The 18,122-nt window shown below is 41.0% G+C and overlaps 1 long non-coding RNA gene across 1 annotated transcript in view; it reads right to left on the bottom strand.

Moving 5' to 3' along the window:
- Positions 1-4,214: 4,214 nt before the first annotated feature.
- LOC143783262 (uncharacterized) overlaps positions 4,215-18,122 on the bottom strand; it is a 745,798-nt gene continuing 731,890 nt past the window's right edge. Inside the window, exon 3 of the long non-coding RNA XR_013217126.1 lies at positions 4,215-4,284. This is a non-coding gene — a long non-coding RNA (uncharacterized LOC143783262). The remainder of the gene's footprint in view (positions 4,285-18,122) is intronic.

Here is an 18,122-nt window from a genome sequence, read left to right as displayed (position 1 = left end):
TTCACCTCTCTCCTTTCTGCTCTGGTCTCCTCAGCGTGTGTCTCCCACTCTGCATGGCTCAGTACAGGGGCACTCAGTGATGATGTCATCGCTCCCTGTCATGCTGAGCTGCAGAGGTTAGATAGCGGCATCTGGCACCTGGAAGAATTCATTCAAACTATAGAAACAGGAGTGGCATCCATGGGGGGCCCATGCTACCAATAGGCCCTCTGGGGATGCCACCCTCTATTTACCAGCAGATAAAGCCACCTTAGACAACCAATTCAGGTTTCCTCATGATAGGTGCGCCCCTGTCTCCCAGATGCCTAGAGATTAGCAAATCCCACTGAAACCTGCTGGATTGGATGAGGAAGAGGTATGAGGAGGGTGTAATCGTGGTATGGAGAGGAATGAAAAGAGGTAGAGGTGGATATACCATGGATGCTGCCTGTGCAGCTGCACAGCAGCCCAACAGGCAAGGGGGTCCATGTCTATGTCGAAAGCAGAAGGAATTGTGCATTATGATGAGTTATTGGGCTCTACAGACTCCTTATATTGTTCTTGCATGGGGCTCGCTTCTGTCTGTGTCCGCTCCTGAAAAGGGGTGTTTCTATGGGTAACATTTTTGGTGGCAAACTTGGAGACACAATCTCTTCCCTCTTAGGATAGTTTCACATCACACTTGCATATTTTTCTATGCATGTGAATCCATCACAAACTGGATGCACACGGATCAGTTTTTGGCCCCAATGACTTTCAATGGGGATGGAAACACTTGCATGTGCATCCAGGTGTCACTGTTTTGCCCTGGATCTGTGTGGATCCATGGCAAAATGTATTTTTCACTGAGACAAAATCTGCATAGAGATGCGCTTTTGGTCTCTGTGAAAAGTAACGTGATGGCGTGGATCCACACGAATCCGTAGCACCATGTGCAAATTTACAATGGATGCCTATGGGCAGGGAAACAGCCAGACAGTACAGACCCCAGCAGATCTGTACTTCTGGGCTATGATGCATGAACTGTGTATGCGCAGGGATGCAGCTCTAATTGACCTGCCCCTTGGTGGATGTCAATATGGGTCCTATGGACCCATGAAAGATGCTTGCAGCATCCAGTTTGTTTAGTGTGTGGGAATCCGTGGGCATACAAGGTTTTCCTGTATGCCCACGGATTAAAAAATATGCAAGTGTAAAACCAGCCTTCATTTTTTTATCTAAAAAAATTGGTAAGTATGGGTTGGAAAAGTTACTATAAAAGTACAAATGTGCCTGCTCCACAGAACCTGCACTAAGCAATATCTGTTTATAAAGATCGATAGCTGGAAACCTCTTCTTGACTTTCTCCTCTGATCCATTCAGAGCGGAAATTTGGATAAAATGACCCGTGGGATTCTACTGCAGGGACATATGTTAATCACACACAAATCAATGGTATACACCATTTACTACGCACACCACACTATACCCTATATAAAGCAGCCAGTATGTGATCTTCAGCTGTTACCTGAAGTTGCACTGAGGGCAGGAGCTGGTGTGATTGGTCACCATGTCCTTTGAGCAGTTTGTCACTTCACAAAGCTGCCAGTGCAGACTGTGAAGGCATGGTGTGTAAGGTAACACAACTATGGGGACTTATCACTACAGAGGAGAATCGAAGAGTTAGCATTCATCTTCTGAAGGTCAGGTATGTGATGAATACAGACACAGTCACATGCTTCAGAGGGGTAGATGGCCGATCGCACTTTCAGGGCTGGAGGGGGTGGAGGAGGCAGCGCCAACTGCAGTTTATATTAAATGTGAAAGTAGGCAGCCTCCTCCCCTGTCCTCCCTCCCAAGTCCCCCAGCTCTTCTCTGTTGTCTTCTTCTCACACAGTGACTCACACTGACAAACAGGATTGCTGGATTCACATTTTCTGACTGCAGGGCGGCTGCTGTCCTCTGTCTCCCTGCTGCCTGAAGCCAAATGCTCAACTGGCCTCATTATAGGTGCACCCCTGACCATACGTAGATGCAATTGCGCTGTAAGGCTCTGATTTGTTCTGTCAGGGTTCAGGCAGCATGAGTCTAATGACATGTTCACATTAAGGGCATATTTAACTATAAGTGGGGAAAAGTAAGCAGAATGTTTTTATTTTGTAGTAGCAGTGCTTTTAAGTAAAGGGGAATTTCTTACCAAAACATTCAGCCTAACACAACAAACTCTGGAGAATTCAAATGGGTAGTCAAAAAGTCATTTGAAGGGCAGAAGGAGGGTATGTGTCCATGTTCAGGAATACATCCGGATTAGCTGGGGATGGAATGCTGCTTACAGCCGCAGCGTTCAACCCGCAGTGGCCAGATGTTACAGCATAGTGGAGGGGATTTTATGAAATCCCATCTCCACCATGCGTGCGAACATGCATACGGCAGCCCTGCGTTAATGGACATGCGGCGCGTCTTTTTAGAACGCAGTATGTCTGTTTACCTTGCAGCGACGCTCTGTCACCACAAGGTAAATCACAGGGCCCTATGTATGGGGTGCGGTGAATCCGGATGTGTTCACTGAACACATTTGGAATCACCGAGCGTACAGATGGGGGCAGCGATTTGGGCGGAGCGGAATTTCTGCTTCGTCCAAAGCGCAGTCATTACGGAACGTGGACACGCACCCTTACATTTAAAAAATGCTGCATGTAAAATGCAATGAACCTAGTGGGTAAAAAATCTAAAATGATCAGTGCCATATTCTGACTGAGACCAATTTAGGTTTACTTGTATAAGCAACGACCAAAATGTTTACCAAAAAAGGAACTGATTTGGGTGGATGCACAGAAGATTTTAAAATCCTCAGAGTTTATAAAGAACATGTTTCAGAATACATTGATTAAACAAAGCTTTGCATTTAGTTAAAGTGTGTTGGAGTGTTTGGGTATTAACATGCATGAGAAAGCAACAGTGAGGATCACACTGTAAACCTCATACTGGCTGTCGGCTCTCCTGACCTGAACTTGACAGCTGCATAGAAATACATCATGCTGTCTTGCTCAGGAGAGGCGCCAAGCCAGTGCATGCAGTGCGATGCGATTCTTGCACAAGAAATACGGCAGTCTGTCTCTGCCTTAAGAAGGGGTTTACTATTGTGAGGTAACTATGAAAGTGATGTTAAAGTACATCAAAGTCACAAACCTAGCCTTGTAGAGATCTGTTCAGCCTTACCTTTACTCAAATGCTTTTAAGCACTTAACAAAATCCCTGACAAATGGCAATTCGCATCACAACCACTGTATGTTTCCACATAGACATGAACTATATGAACAAAAATATTCAGACACACCTTTCAATTACTAAATTTAAGTTTTTCATTCAGTTCCATTGCCACAAGTGCATAAAATCAAGCACTTAGCCATGCAGTCTGCCTTTACTAACTTTTATGCTACTGTCATAGGGTGTCATCATTGCAAAAACGTAAGCTTGTGAACTTTATTCTTTCTTAAATTTCCTTGATCACCTGTAAATGATATTGAAAAGTGAAAGCATTTAGGAACCACAGCACATCAGCGATCTACTTCCAGAGTGGAGCCATCGAGTGCCGAGGGATGTAGTGTATAAAAGCCACCACTGCTCTCCTGGCCCCATAAGTGTATAGTTCCAAATCTCTTCTGACATTATTAGCATTAATATCTGCCCCCAACTGCACACCATAGGCCTCTTCTGTACCTGCATAGATGAGCATGTGCATGCAGACATTACCATCAACAGCGTCGTTCATTGGATGGAGAGGTGCAAAGTTTACCACCAGTAGACCGTGTGGCAGTGGTAATGACTTTTGTGGAGTGATAAATCATGCTTTTATTACAGTTTAAAGGACATTATCTGCTTGACTGCACTGTACCAACTGTAAAGTCTGTTAGAGTAGTGATAGTGATCTGCTTTTGAGACATTGACCTAGGTCTCTAAGCTCCAATGAAAATAAGCTAAAATACTTCATGCTAAATATTATGGGCAATTGGATACTTCCAACTTTGTGGGATACGTTTGGGGAAGGCCCTTTTTTTCTTCCAGTCTTACTGTCCCCTGGGACACACCACAAGTTCCCTATAGGCATGGCTAGGTGAGTTTGGTGTGGAAAAAATTAACTGGCTCATACAGAAGCCTTTCCTCAACCCAATATATCACATTTCTGATAAAACAGCATAGATATTGTAAGTCAGGCCTTGTTATCCAACATCACAGTCTTACCTCACAACTGCTCTTCTGGATGAATGGGCAAATTCTCAGATACACTGTAAAGTCTTGTAGAAGTATTCCCCACAAGAGTAGAAGCTGTTATAGTTAAAAAAAGAAGGGTCAAAAGTCAATACTAATGCTTATGGATTTGGCTCGGATGTCATGAAAGCATTTGTAAGTGTGATGTGTAGGTATCCCAATACTTTTCTCCATAGATCATATAAAACATTATAACACAGATAACTTATCAGTACTGTGTCATTATGTTTTGTTTTTTTAAACCTTGTATCATTGAGATACATTGCATGATATGTCATGTACAATTTCACAAAACTTCTGTAGGTTCATACCAGTGAATATATTAGTTTGAATGATAAAGAAATAATACAATAATTGTTATACATTAATATAAAGAGATAAACAAGCATGATAATTTCTTCTATATACATATTCAATAGCAAAATGTTATTAAAACTAATATGTTACTGTAAAAAAAAGTCTGTATGAAGGAATGAAAAATAAATTATGGAAGCAAAAGAAATCCAAAAAGACTCAAAATAGTCGAAGTCATGAAAGAGTTTAAATCCGTAATTATAGTTTAAAATGCAAACTATTTTGCATATATAGCATACAAATATGCCTAAAAAGCATATTGAAAGAACAAAAGCATATTACAATAGATCTAAGTAGGGCAGATCTAGTCTTCTTTGTTAAATGAATGCAAGTTGTTACCTTTCTTTTTCACAATGTAGAAATGCTATTTAAGGTTTATGTCGGTACAGGACAGAAACATAAGATATTATTCATTTAAGTTATGTCATGGCAAATATTTCCACTTAATAATGTCTTATTTGTGAAGTACATTAATGTCCATTAATGGGATTATTTTCCATTTGAGAAAACAGTATTGTGTATTCCTGGAACATTAGTGCAGTCTAATGCTAAATTATTGCCATTACAGCTCCTACAGCCTTGATTCTTTTGTACTGTACTTGCTGTTCTTGTATCTGAGCTACAAGCTTTCACTTATGCTTTTTCACATTTCAATATTGAAGAATTTGAACAAGTTGCATAAAATATATATAAAAAATTCTATTATAACTTTGAGTTATTTTAAAAGCAATTCTCTTTGAATTATTTTTGCAATGTACAGTTGAAGTCATAAGTTTACATAGTCTTTGGTTGAAGTTATTAACACTCATATCAGTTCTACAAAGTCAATGGCAACAAACTATAGACTCAGCATGTAATGTAGTTTAGGACAGAGGTGTCAAACTGCATTCCTCGAGGGCCGCCAACAGGTCATGTTTTCAGGATTTCCTTGTATTGCACAGGTGATAATTTAATCACCTGCACAGAATGATTCCAGCACCTTGTGGAATGCTAAGGAAATCCTGAAAACATGACCTGTTGGCGGCCCCCGAGGAATGCAGTTTGACACCTCTAGTTTAGGACGTCTACTTTGTACATGACGCTAGCATTTTTTCTAACAAATGAGTACAACTGATCTTTCCATTTATACATCACTGCGCAGGCATGTGACTAATCACATCATGCCTGTGAAATCATGATAATCAGGACTTTTTATGCCCTGTCCTGCTGACTTGTTCCATGGTATGTAATTTTGGATACTGCAGCATAAGGACAGCTATGCATGTCCCGTTCAGTTTCCTCTCCTGTCACACACTGATGGAACAGAGGTAGGTGTTGCAGATGAGCATGCCATCTCCCTTTCATCTCTGTACATACTGCAGTGTTAGTGCCCACAGGATTAAAGGGAACCTGTCACCATGAAATTGCAGGCCAACACACAAGTATTATTTCATAGAGCAGTTCAGAGGGGAGTAGATTGATATAGAGCTTTATGAGAAAAGATTTGATATATCCTGTGTTGTCACCATTTAACCCCTCCACCCCCGGAGCTTTTTTTGTTTTTTCGTTTTTGTTTTTCGCTCCCCTTATTTCCAGAGCCATTACTTTTTTATTTTTCCGTAAATGTGGTCATGTGAGGGCTTATTTTTTGCAGAACGAGTTGTACTTTTGAACAATACCATTGGTTTTACCATGCCGTGTAACAGAAAAGAGGAAAAGAATTCCAAGTGCGATGAAATTGCAAAAAAGTGCAATCTCACACTTGTTTTTTGTTTGGCTTTTTTACTAGGTTCATTAAATGCTAAAACTAACCTGTGATTATGATTCTCCAGGTCATTACGAATTTACAGACCCTAAACATGTCTAGGTTCTCTTTTATCTAAGTGGTAGAAAAATCCAAAGTTTGCTAAACAAAAAAAAAAAATTGTGCAATTTTCCGATATTTTTAAACATTTTTTCTTTTAATTTTTGTTATGCTTCAATAGCTTTCATAGAAGGCTAGAAGCATGCACAACTCGATCGTCTCTGCTACATAGAGGTGAAGCACAGATCACCTCTATGTAGCAGAAATGCAGCGCTGCTTTGAACGTCGACCACAGGGTGGCGCTCAAAGCAATCGGCCATCAACAACGATAGAGGTCTCAAGGAGACCTCTGCTTCTTATGACAATGCACCGATGACCCCCGATCATGTGACAGGGGTCGGCGGTGCGAGCACTTCCGGCCATGCGGCCTGGAGCGCTAGTTAAATACCACTGTCAGCGTTTGACAGCGGCATTTAACTAGTTAATGGGCGAGGGCGGATCGTGATTCCACTCACTCTCATTGCGCGCACATGTCAGCTGTACAAAATAGCTGACATGTCGTGGCTTTAAGGTGGGCTCACCCCCGGAGCCCACCTCTAAGCGGGGGTTCTGCTAGCTGATGTACTATTCCGTCAGCTGGCAGAAAGGGGTTAAACCTATGATATTTCTTGGATTTTTGGTCCAGTGAGAAGTCCAATCAGAGAGATAGCTTCCATTCTCTGATAGGCTAGTCAACTGGATTGAAAATCCAAGAAAGAGTAGAGGTTATACTGAATCTTTTCTCACAAAATTTTATGTCAGTATATTCTGCCCTTCCTTACGCTATAATATAGTGCCTAATTATTGGACTGCATTTTCATGGTGACAAGTTTCTTTTAAAATTGCGATCCTTAATAATAACTGCAAACCAGCTGTGTCTATGCGATTGTCCATTTATATTTCTTCTTTCTTCATTAACTCCTTCACAACATATGTCCATATGCCTTTGATGTGGGCTCGCACTCTGAGCCCACATCTTTCCGGCCACATGACAGCTGATTTAATTAGCCATCATGTGCTTTTAACAGCATTTGCAGGCGTTAACCTGTTAAATCAGACTGTCAATCTCTGACAGCGTGACTTAACATGCAGGGCACCAATGGCTTGTCATCACAGCCAGGGGTCTGCTGATGACCCCTATGTCTGTCAATATGATCCTCCTATGGCAGGTGTTAATGGATTGTGATTTCTGCTCTACATATCAGTGCTGATTCCCTGCTTTATATCATACAACATATGGATGATCACAGCTTCAAGTGCCTGGGGGACTATTAACCCCTTCACCCCGAAGCTTGTGTTCATCTTCCTGACCAGACCAATTTTTTACAAATCTGACCACTGACACTTTATGAAGTCATAACTCTAGAACACTAGAATAGATCCCACTGATTCTGAGACTTTTTGACATCTTGTACTTCATGATAGTGGTAAATATTTATTTGATATGATTTGCATTTATTTGTAAAACAAACAAACAGAAATTTGGGGAAGATTTAGAAAATTTCACAATTTTCAAATGTTTAATTTTCATGCCAAATGTCACACAAAATAGTTAATAAAACAATGGAAACCCACCACAAATTGCAACATTTTGGTAACTAGACCCCTTAGGGAACTTATCAAGATGTGTATTAAGCACCTTAAACTCAGAGGTGCTTCACAGAAGTCTACAACATTGAGCTATGAAAAACAAACAAACCATTTTCTCAGATAAATCTTTTTCAACTACAAATTGTTCATTTTCATAAGGGTAACAGGAGAAATTGCTCCATATAATTTGTTGTGCATTTTCTCTTGAGTTCACTGATACCCCATATGTGTACGAAAACTACTTTTGAGGCACAGTGCAAAGCTCCGAAAGGCAGTAGCGCCACTTTACACTGCAGATTTTGGTGCACTTGTTTGAGGGTGCCATGTAACATTTCTAGTGCCCCAGGGGTGCCATGACAGCAGAACCCCTCATAAGTTACCACATTTTACAAACTAAACCTCTCAATGAATTCATCTAGGGTTGCAGTGATTATATTGACACCACAGGTGTGTCACAGACTTTTATACCATTGGGCAGTGAAAAAAATAAATTACTTTTTTACCACCAAGATTGTGTGAGAGCCCCAAGTTTTACATTTTCATACTGGAAAATGGGTAAAAATGGCACCAAAATTTGTCCCACAATTTCTGCGGAATATGTGGATATGCTTAACCATACAGAGAGACTCAGAAAGGACAGTTTGTGGATTTCATATAATAAACCCCTAAGTGCTAGAAAAGCAGAATCCCCCTCAAGTAACTGAATTTTGGAAATTATAATCCTTTGGCAATTTATCTACAGATGTAGTGACAATTTTGACTCCATGGGCATTTTCCAGAAACAAGCAGTAGTGAATGTAGCTGAATGAAAATTGCAATCCATTGTAGTGACCAGTATGCTGTGTGCAAATTGTCTCTTCAGAGAAAAAGAGGACTTGAAGAACCTTTAACGAGTCGTGCAATATGACTTAGGATAAAAGCCAAATCAGTATCTCAATTCGCAGACACGGTGTTTCGGGCTGTTGGCCCTCGTCAGTGCGAAGCATGAGAACTGATTAGGCTAGATGAGAGGCTCTAGACTGAGGTCTAAGATTTCTCCTTGAGGAGAGTAACATTGTGACTTGTAGGATCGCTACTTCCAATAGGTGGTGCTATAGAGTTCAAGTCCTCTTTTTCTCTGAAGAGGCAATTTGCATATTACATTTCCCAGAGGAGCATCGCACAGTGAATAAGCCTCCTTACCTTGACAAGCCAGAGCTGGTATGTCACTCTACACAAGGAGAAACCTTAGACCTCAGTCCAGAGCCTCTCATCTAGCTTAATCAGTTCTCATGCTTTGCACTGATGAGGGCCAACAGCCCGAAACAGCCTTTGTGCTACCAGTAAGGTGGAAGCCCCTATATTTCTGGTAACAGATGATGGACCTGAGTGAGGGCTTGCTTTTTTGTGGATTGAGTTGAAGCTTTTATTAGGAACATTTTACAGAACATTTAGGATCACATTTATCCGGCGCTCTGCGCTGAACACTTACTTTGTGGTTTCCATCTAAATCTCTGAGTGATGTGACAGATGAAAACCCTGAGGGATCCATTCACTATATTGAGGCAGCAGAGTTACTCTGGACTCTGTCCGGCCTCTGTTCAGTGGTGTCCTTTTCAAAAGTGCACAAAACTGTGGCCAATGGCACTTTTATGAAATCCTAAAGAGACGGACACCACTGGATCACAGGTCTTATGGCGTCCACAGTGCCTCCATCTGCCTCATTATAGGGAATCTTCCACTGGGGAGCCTGTCTGAATCAGAGATTTACATGGTAACCCCGATGTAAGTGCTCTGCACAGAGCGCATGATAAATGCATGCCAAGCCTTACTGTGATCTTTGGGAGGCAGAATGAAAAAATCAACAGCATGTGAAAAATTGGTTTTATTTATTTTTTATGCTGTTCCTTGTGTGGTACAAGTGACTTTATTCTTCGCGTTGGTGCTATTACAGTTATACTAGATTTATATCGGGTTTTTATGTTTGTCTACTATCACACACTAAAATACGCTTGTTATTGCAAAAATTAGTAATCTCTGCGCCGTACATATACTGCTGTTTGAGGAGTGCACCTCCCGCAGATTACTTTATATATTGGTGCATGTCGGAAAGGGGGTAATTACAGTGAAAAGTTAAAAAAAAGCTTTTTAAAATCTGAAAAAATATAAAAAAAATCACATTTTGTCCCCTTGGAAATAAAACGATAAAAAATACACATATTTGGTATCTCCGTCCTCAAAATTATCCGATCTATCAAAATGTAACATAAATAATCCGATCTGTAAATAGCGAAGTGAAAAAATATTAAAAATGCTAGAATTATGTTTTTTTGGCCACAGCAACATTGAAATAAAATGTTGGATAAACTATTTAATAACAAAGTGAATGTACTTTCCTTCAAACCTATTAGTAATTAACCTTTCTGGAACAGTTAATTTGAAATTTTATTACTAAACCGTCAATATCTAAACTTAGGCAGCCTTGAATTTTAGGTGCTTGAGCTGGAACGGCACTATTTCACAAACAGCATTTTCATTTTTAATCCTTAAAGAAAGCAAAGCAAGCCATATAATTGTGCATTGGAATGTGTAAAACACTGAAAAATATAAAAAATATTCCATTGCAAAGTATGGGTTATGATCTTTGGAATATTTATCTGCTAATGGTTGTTGTGTAAGTGTGTTCAGTTTGTTAGAATGCAAAGTATTCTGCTGAAATTAAAGGACAAAAAAAAGTTATAAAACTTAATATCAAGATTTGAAAGAGCTAAAACTTGACTAGAAATAGCAAGATCTATTAAGATATTTTAACGATATCTTTTGATTTAACCCCTACAGACTTCTACACACATGGATGACTCTTATAGGGTGCAGATGCATGCAGCCAACATCTTGCTGTAACAGCTGCTGCGATCGCTGTTAATCTATCAACTGCAGCCAATTTCTGACAATGGCATCTAAGGTGGTCCCTGGGGTTTACCACTAAAATCTATTGAGCCCCCATGGGGTGACTATGGTTATGCACTAGACTTGGTCAAACCATTTGAAATTGTCAGCTTTGCCCAACTTTCCAGCAGCGGTATAGTAAATCACTTTAAAATAAAGTGTGCAGTCAGGAGATGTGCTTCTGGTATGGCTGTATAGATGCAGTGACAGAAGCCGCACGATAGAGCACATCAACAGGCAGCAAGTGAGATGTCTGACAGTGTATGTCCAACAACAGCAGTATAGTACATTTTAGCACCGTAAAACACAATGGGAAGCAGCCAGCAAATGTGTGGTGGAAAGCGACAGTTCGAGCCTTACTCATCTTGCTTGTCAGTTTGCTTTCCAGACATCAGCAGGTGATGTTTAATGTGCTGAGGAAGTGTCATCATAGTTCCTAGTCACTGTGTGTCAAGATGTATACTTATTTTAAAACAGCAGAGCCTTGCACTGCAGTAGATTGATCCTCCAGCAGCATAGAAAAGAACTCCACACCCAAACTGACCAAAGATAGATATCACCACCACCACAACGATCAGGCATGATTGAGTTTCCTTCACCAAGAAGATTTTTTTTAGGAGGATCTTTTAGCCACATGTTGCCTGTTCTGTATATCACCCATGCCAAACCCCATCTACTCAGATAACATCAGCCTCTTGTCACCACTGCCAAGTTCCCAGGTCTTCTTCACTACAGAATCATCAACACAGCCAAAATCCCTCACATGGCTGATAATTGACTTTGGTGAAAACTGGCCTGAGCTCTAAGAGATTTTCCATATCTCAGAGAGCCGCTGCCACTACAACTGCCCCTATTACTACAACTTCAAGAGCCAGCAATACAGCTAGGCATAAAATGTCATCTGAGTTTAAAGGCTTACTGTTCATCTCTTCCAATACATCAGCTGGCAAAATATTTCTGGTATGCTATGTACCTTAGCCCACAGGGTGCTTTGAGTTAGATGACTATGAAGCAGAACAGAAACAGGCAACACAAAATGAAAATTCTGCTGTGTACAACGTTAACTGTTATTATTGCTTAGAGTGTGGGCTCAGCAAAACAGTGACTAAAGCTGATGATATCGATGTCAAAGAGTACATCATCATTCTGTGACTGAGATAAGCAACATATATTCCAATATGCCCTCCACTTTTTTCCCACTGATAGACTTTAAAGAGGCAGAGTTGGCCTGTTGTGACCTGCATTACATATTATTAAGGTACCTTCACACTAAGCAACGCTGCAGCGATACAGACAATGATGCCGATCGCTGCATCGTCGCTGTTTAATCGCTGTGTGGTCGCTGGAGAGCTGTCACACAGACGGCTCTCCAGCGACCAATGATGCCGAAGTCCCCTGGTAACCAGGGTAAACATCAGGTTACTAAGCGCAGGGCCGCGCTTAGTAACCCGATGTTTACCCTGGTTACCATTGTAAAAGTAAAAAAAAAAAAACACATACTCACATTCCGGTGCCCGGCGTCCGCTTCCCTGTACTCCTCCTGCATCCTGTGTCAGCGCCGAACATCTCCGGCATCTCCCACAGAGCAGAGCGGTGACGTCACCGCTCTGCTTTATGGCCGGCACTTACACAGGATGCAGGAGGAGTGCAGGGAAGTGGACGCCGGGCACCAGAATGTGAGTATGTGATTTTTTTTTTTACTTTTACAATGGTAACCAGGGTAAACATCGGGTTACTAAGCGCGGCCCTGCGCTTAGTAACCCGGTGTTTACCCTGGTTACCAGTGAAGACATCGCTGGATCGGTGTCACACACACCGATTCAGCGATGTCAGCGGGAGATCCAGTGACAAAATAAAGTTCTGGACTTTCAGCAATGACCAGCGATCTCACAGCGGGATCCTGATCGCTGCTGCGTGTCAAACACAACGATATCGCTATCCAGGACGCTGCAACGTCACGGATCGCTATCATTATCGTTGTAAAGTCGCTTAGTGTGAAGGTACCTTTACTTCTGCTGGGATGGTTGGTGTGAGAAGAACTGAAAGTGCTACTAGCAACTCACACATTTTTTGCCATTTTATGTGTTTTTTTCCATTACCAGTACTACATATTAGCTTAACATACATTTTTGACCCAGATAAAATGTAAAAATCCTTTATTAAAATGTGTTACCACTAGTGTTGAGCATTCTGATACCGCAAGTATCGGGTATCGGCCGATATTTGCTGTATCAGAATTGCGATACCGAGTTCCGATATTTTTGTGATATCGGAAATCGGAATCGGAAGTTCCCAGTGTATGGTTCCCAGGGTCTGGAGGAGAGGAGACTCTCCTTCAGGCCCTGGGATCCATATTCATGTAAAAAATAAAGAATTAAAATAAAAAATATGGATATACTCACCCCTCCGTCGGCCCCTGGACCTTACCGATGTAACCGGGAGCCTCCAGTCCTAAGAATGAGGAGTTTAGGACCTGCAATGCCGTCGCTGCTTGTGATTGGTCGCGTGAGCGGTCACATGAGTGGTCTCACGACCAATCACAAGCCGCAACATCATCAAAGGTCCTAAACTCCTCATTCTTAGGAACGGAGGCTCCCGGTTACATTGGTAAGGTCCAGGGGCCGCCGGAGGGGTGAGTATATCCATATTTTTTATTTTAATTCTTTATTTTTTACATGAATATGGATCCCAGGGCCTGAAGGAGAGTATCATCTCCTTCAGACCCTGGGAACCATCCAGGATAGCTTCCGATACTTGTGTCCCATTGACTTGTATTGGTATCAGGTATCGGTATCGGCGATATCCGATATTTTTCGGATATCGGCCGATACTATCCGATACCGATACTTTCAAGTATCGGAAGGTATCGCTCAACACTAGTTACCACACTTAACAAACCATGAAAAACTATTAAATCAACCACAACTGCAAGTCAGAGAAGGCCCTAAAGGCTAAGGAAACACTAGCCTGCCCATAATATTGGTATGGCATGCATGTGTCTCTCATTTTACAACTTAAACAGGTGTGACAAAGCAGATCTGCACTGTTAAATGTATCAATTTACTTCAAAAATGTATAATCAAATGTTTGGGTAAAAAAGTTTTCCCCCTTGCCCAAAATGGAACACATACAGTAACTACAACTGATACCACATGGTGTGAACACACAATCAAAATCCAGCAACAGCCCGCAGTATGTTTGGAGGTGTAAGGGTACTGTCACACAGTGCCAGTTTCATCGCTACGACGGTACGATTCGTGATGTTCTAGCGATATCGTTACGATATCGCAGTGTCTGACACGCAGCAGCGATCAGGGACCCTGCTGAGAATTGTACGTCGTAGCAGATCGTTTGTAACTTTCTTTCGTCGCTTGATCACCCGCTGACATCGCTGGATCGTTGTGTGTGACAGCGATCCAGCGATGTGTTCGCTTGTAACCAGGGTAAACATCGGGTAACTAAGCGCAGGGCCGCGCTTAGTAACCCGATGTTTACCCTGGTTACCAGCGTAAACGTAAAAAAACAAACAGTACATACTCACATTCCGGTGTCTGTCCTCCGGCGTCTCAGCTTCTCTGCACTGTGAGCGCCTGCCGGCCAGAAAGCGAGCACAGCGGTGACGCGGTGATGTCACCGCTCTGCTTTCCGGCTATGGTGCTTACACAGTGGAGAGAAGCAGAACGCCGGGGGACAGACACCGGAATGTAAGTATGTACTGTTTGGTTTTTTTACGTTTACGCTGGTAACCAGGGTAAACATCGGGTTACTAAGCGTGGCCCTGCGCTTAGTAACCCGATGTTTACCCTGGTTACCCGGGGACTTCGGCATCGCTCCAGCGCCGTGATTGCACCGTGTGACCGCAGTCTACGAAACTGGAGCGATAATCATACGACGCTGCGACGTCACGGATCGTGCCGTCGTAGCGATCAAAATTGCACTGTGTGACAGTACCCTAAGGCTACCAAATTGGAATATTCAACATAGGCATAAAATAAGTAACTCAGGTGTATATTGTTTTCAAATATCTATTGTGGTTTTAAAACACTTTTGTCCCTCCAGACCAAAAACACTAACCTAACATTGTTTGTTAGTCATACATATGGAAAGTCTTTTACAGCAACGACCAGCAGGATTTTTGTGATGCATATGGTTGATAAATTTACGATTTACAGTTGTAAAACCATATCTTTTTCTGTTTTTTTTTCTGTCGGTGTGAAAAAGGCTTTACAGCCAAAATGCGCCTCAGGGAGGACACTCCTGGACTCACTCTTGTATCAGTAACTACAACTGATACCACATGGTGTGAACACACAATCAAAATCCAGCAACAGCCCGCAGTATGTTTGGAGGTGTAAGGGTACTGTCACACAGTGCCATTTTCATCGCTACGACGGTACGATTCGTGACGTTCTAGCGATATCGTTACGATATCGCAGTGTCTGACACGCAGCAGCGATCAGGGACCCTGCTGAGAATTGTACGTCGTAGCAGATCGTTTGTAACTTTCTTTCGTCGCTTGATCACCCGCTGACATCGCTGGATCGTTGTGTGTGACAGCGATCCAGCGATGTGTTCGCTTGTAACCAGGGTAAACATCGGGTAACTAAGCGCAGGGCCGCGCTTAGTAACCCGATGTTTACCCTGGTTACCAGCGTAAACGTAAAAAAACAAACAGTACATACTCACATTCCGGTGTCTGTCCTCCGGCGTCTCAGCTTCTCTGCACTGTGAGCGCCTGCCGGCCAGAAAGCGAGCACAGCGGTGACGCGGTGATGTCACCGCTCTGCTTTCCGGCTATGGTGCTTACACAGTGGAGAGAAGCAGAACGCCGGGGGACAGACACCGGAATGTAAGTATGTACTGTTTGTTTTTTTTACGTTTACGCTGGTAACCAGGGTAAACATCGGGTTACTAAGCGCGGCCCTGCGCTTAGTAACCCGATGTTTACCCTGGTTACCCGGGGACTTCGGCATCGCTCCAGCGCCGTGATTGCACCGTGTGACCGCAGTCTACGAAACTGGAGCGATAATCATACGACGCTGCGACGTCACGGATCGTGCCGTCGTAGCGATCAAAATTGCACTGTGTGACAGTACCCTAGGGCTACCAAATTGGAATATTCAACATAGGCATAAAATAAGTAACTCAGGTGTATATTGTTTTCAAATATCTATTGTGGTTTTAAAACACTTTTGTCCCTCCAGACCAAAAACACTAACCTAACATTGTTTGTTAGTCATACATATGGAAAGTCTTTTACAGCAACGACCAGCAGGATTTTTGTGATGCATATGGTTGATAAATTTACGATTTACAGTTGTAAAACCATATCTTTTTCTGGTTTTTTTTCTGTCGGTGTGAAAAAGGCTTTCCAGCCAAAATGCGCCTCAGGGAGGACACTCCTGGACTCACTCTTGGCTTCGATCTGGGTTATAGCATCAGTTGATTCATTTTGATAACATTTTAACCACTGTAGGAGTCTTTATGGGACTAGATGTGGCCATATGGGGAGGGTGCAATATAGAGGATGATCATATGCAATATTAGATTGATTTCCCTGGTCACTAAATCACAGACTATTATGTCTCTGTGAGCGTCCAATTTTTTGCATGTACTGTTTGATGTAACCCTTCCTTTTCCTGTACCTGTGTATTTAATAAAATGATTTTTTTTTGCATATATAAAAAACTCTTTAGGAATTTTTAATTGCGGCTTTTCTTTTGGTTTACCATGCTTGATATCTGCGTACTCGTACTAACCTGTGGAACCATGGACCTCATACAGCTATATGGCTGGAAAAATATAAAAGTTATGGTTCATGGAAAAATGGGAAGAAAAAATTAAACTTAAAAATGGAAAATTGCCCAGTGGTGAAGTAATTAGATAAACAATGGAGTTACCATTGTGCTTTCCAGATCTCACTGCAGAGCTGTGTGTGATTATAACTGACACATCAGCAGGTTCCTCTCATGTTTCAGCTTCTATCTCACAGGCAGCCAGGTAGCAATATTGTTACAATACAGCAGAGCTTTGAGAGCTGCAGCTACTAACTTGCTTGTTATGATATAAGGTTCAGTTCTACTGTTCTGTATTATTTTCATGTCTCAAAGTGGAAACACTTGATTCTCAGATTCTCATGCAGATCAGTTGCTTCTCCATAGTCTTGAACAGCTCATCTACATATATGAAAAATTGTGATTTTTCTGAAATAATACATCAGATTTCAGATATCAATATATTATTTTATTCAGCTTTCTATTATCAACATGCCCATATAGATTGCTTAAGAGGATTGATCCTACTGACAGATTCCCTTTAACCAGAATTGCCCGTTTAACAGATGTCTACATCGATTCATATTTTTTTCAATCGCTACTACACAACTCCACTAAGACATTAGATCATATTAAATAAAAAAAAAAACAGGGGAGATCTAAATATATTAATGCACTTGTATACTTTCCTCTCATATAGTCATAAGAACACTGATTAGATAAATATCATGATCATGTTTGAATATACTTATGCACTTGCACTTTATAATTAATTCAGGTTTAAATAAATCAATGCACTTGTATTTTATATTATTGAAATTAATTATGTTTTCAGATTATATTTATGAAACCGTCATTTATGTGGTTTTAATCTTTCCTTTTTATTTATAAATACTATTTGTAGCATTGTTCAAGTTCTCGGAGACCCGCTTATTGTGCTAACTTTTTTACGGTTCTTATATTGATATTATGATACATGCTTTTAATAGGATTTAATCAAAAATATTTTTTATTCAGTAGAAAAGGGTAGCCTTATTTTCTTAAAGGATTTATTATTTAGTCTACACTCCAGTTCAATTTGTTTATGAATAGGTAACTTAAGATGTTATATCACATTAAATACATTTGTTTTACACATTAAGATGACTAAAATATTGTACACAGTAAAATTTAACATAGCATAATTTAAATGACAGGAGTTGTATTAATTCTGACAACTGGGGAGGGTTTTTTTTTTTTTAAGAGCACAAAAAATATTTAAATTAATTTTAAAATGTGTTCCAATATTTGTAACAATTATTTTTATTTATTGGAAAAGTTTTTTTTTTCATTTTAATAGTATGCGCCTAGTAACAATTACTTGGATTGATAACATCTTTTTTTTTATTAATTATTTTTTTGTACACTGCTTAATGATTTATTGTTCCATA

The sequence above is a fragment of the Ranitomeya variabilis genome, chromosome 1 (assembly GCF_051348905.1).
Source record: "Ranitomeya variabilis isolate aRanVar5 chromosome 1, aRanVar5.hap1, whole genome shotgun sequence".
NCBI lineage: Eukaryota > Metazoa > Chordata > Amphibia > Anura > Dendrobatidae > Ranitomeya > Ranitomeya variabilis.
The sequence above is the reverse complement of the archived record's forward strand: the minus strand, read 5'-3'. Positions and strand labels throughout refer to the sequence as shown.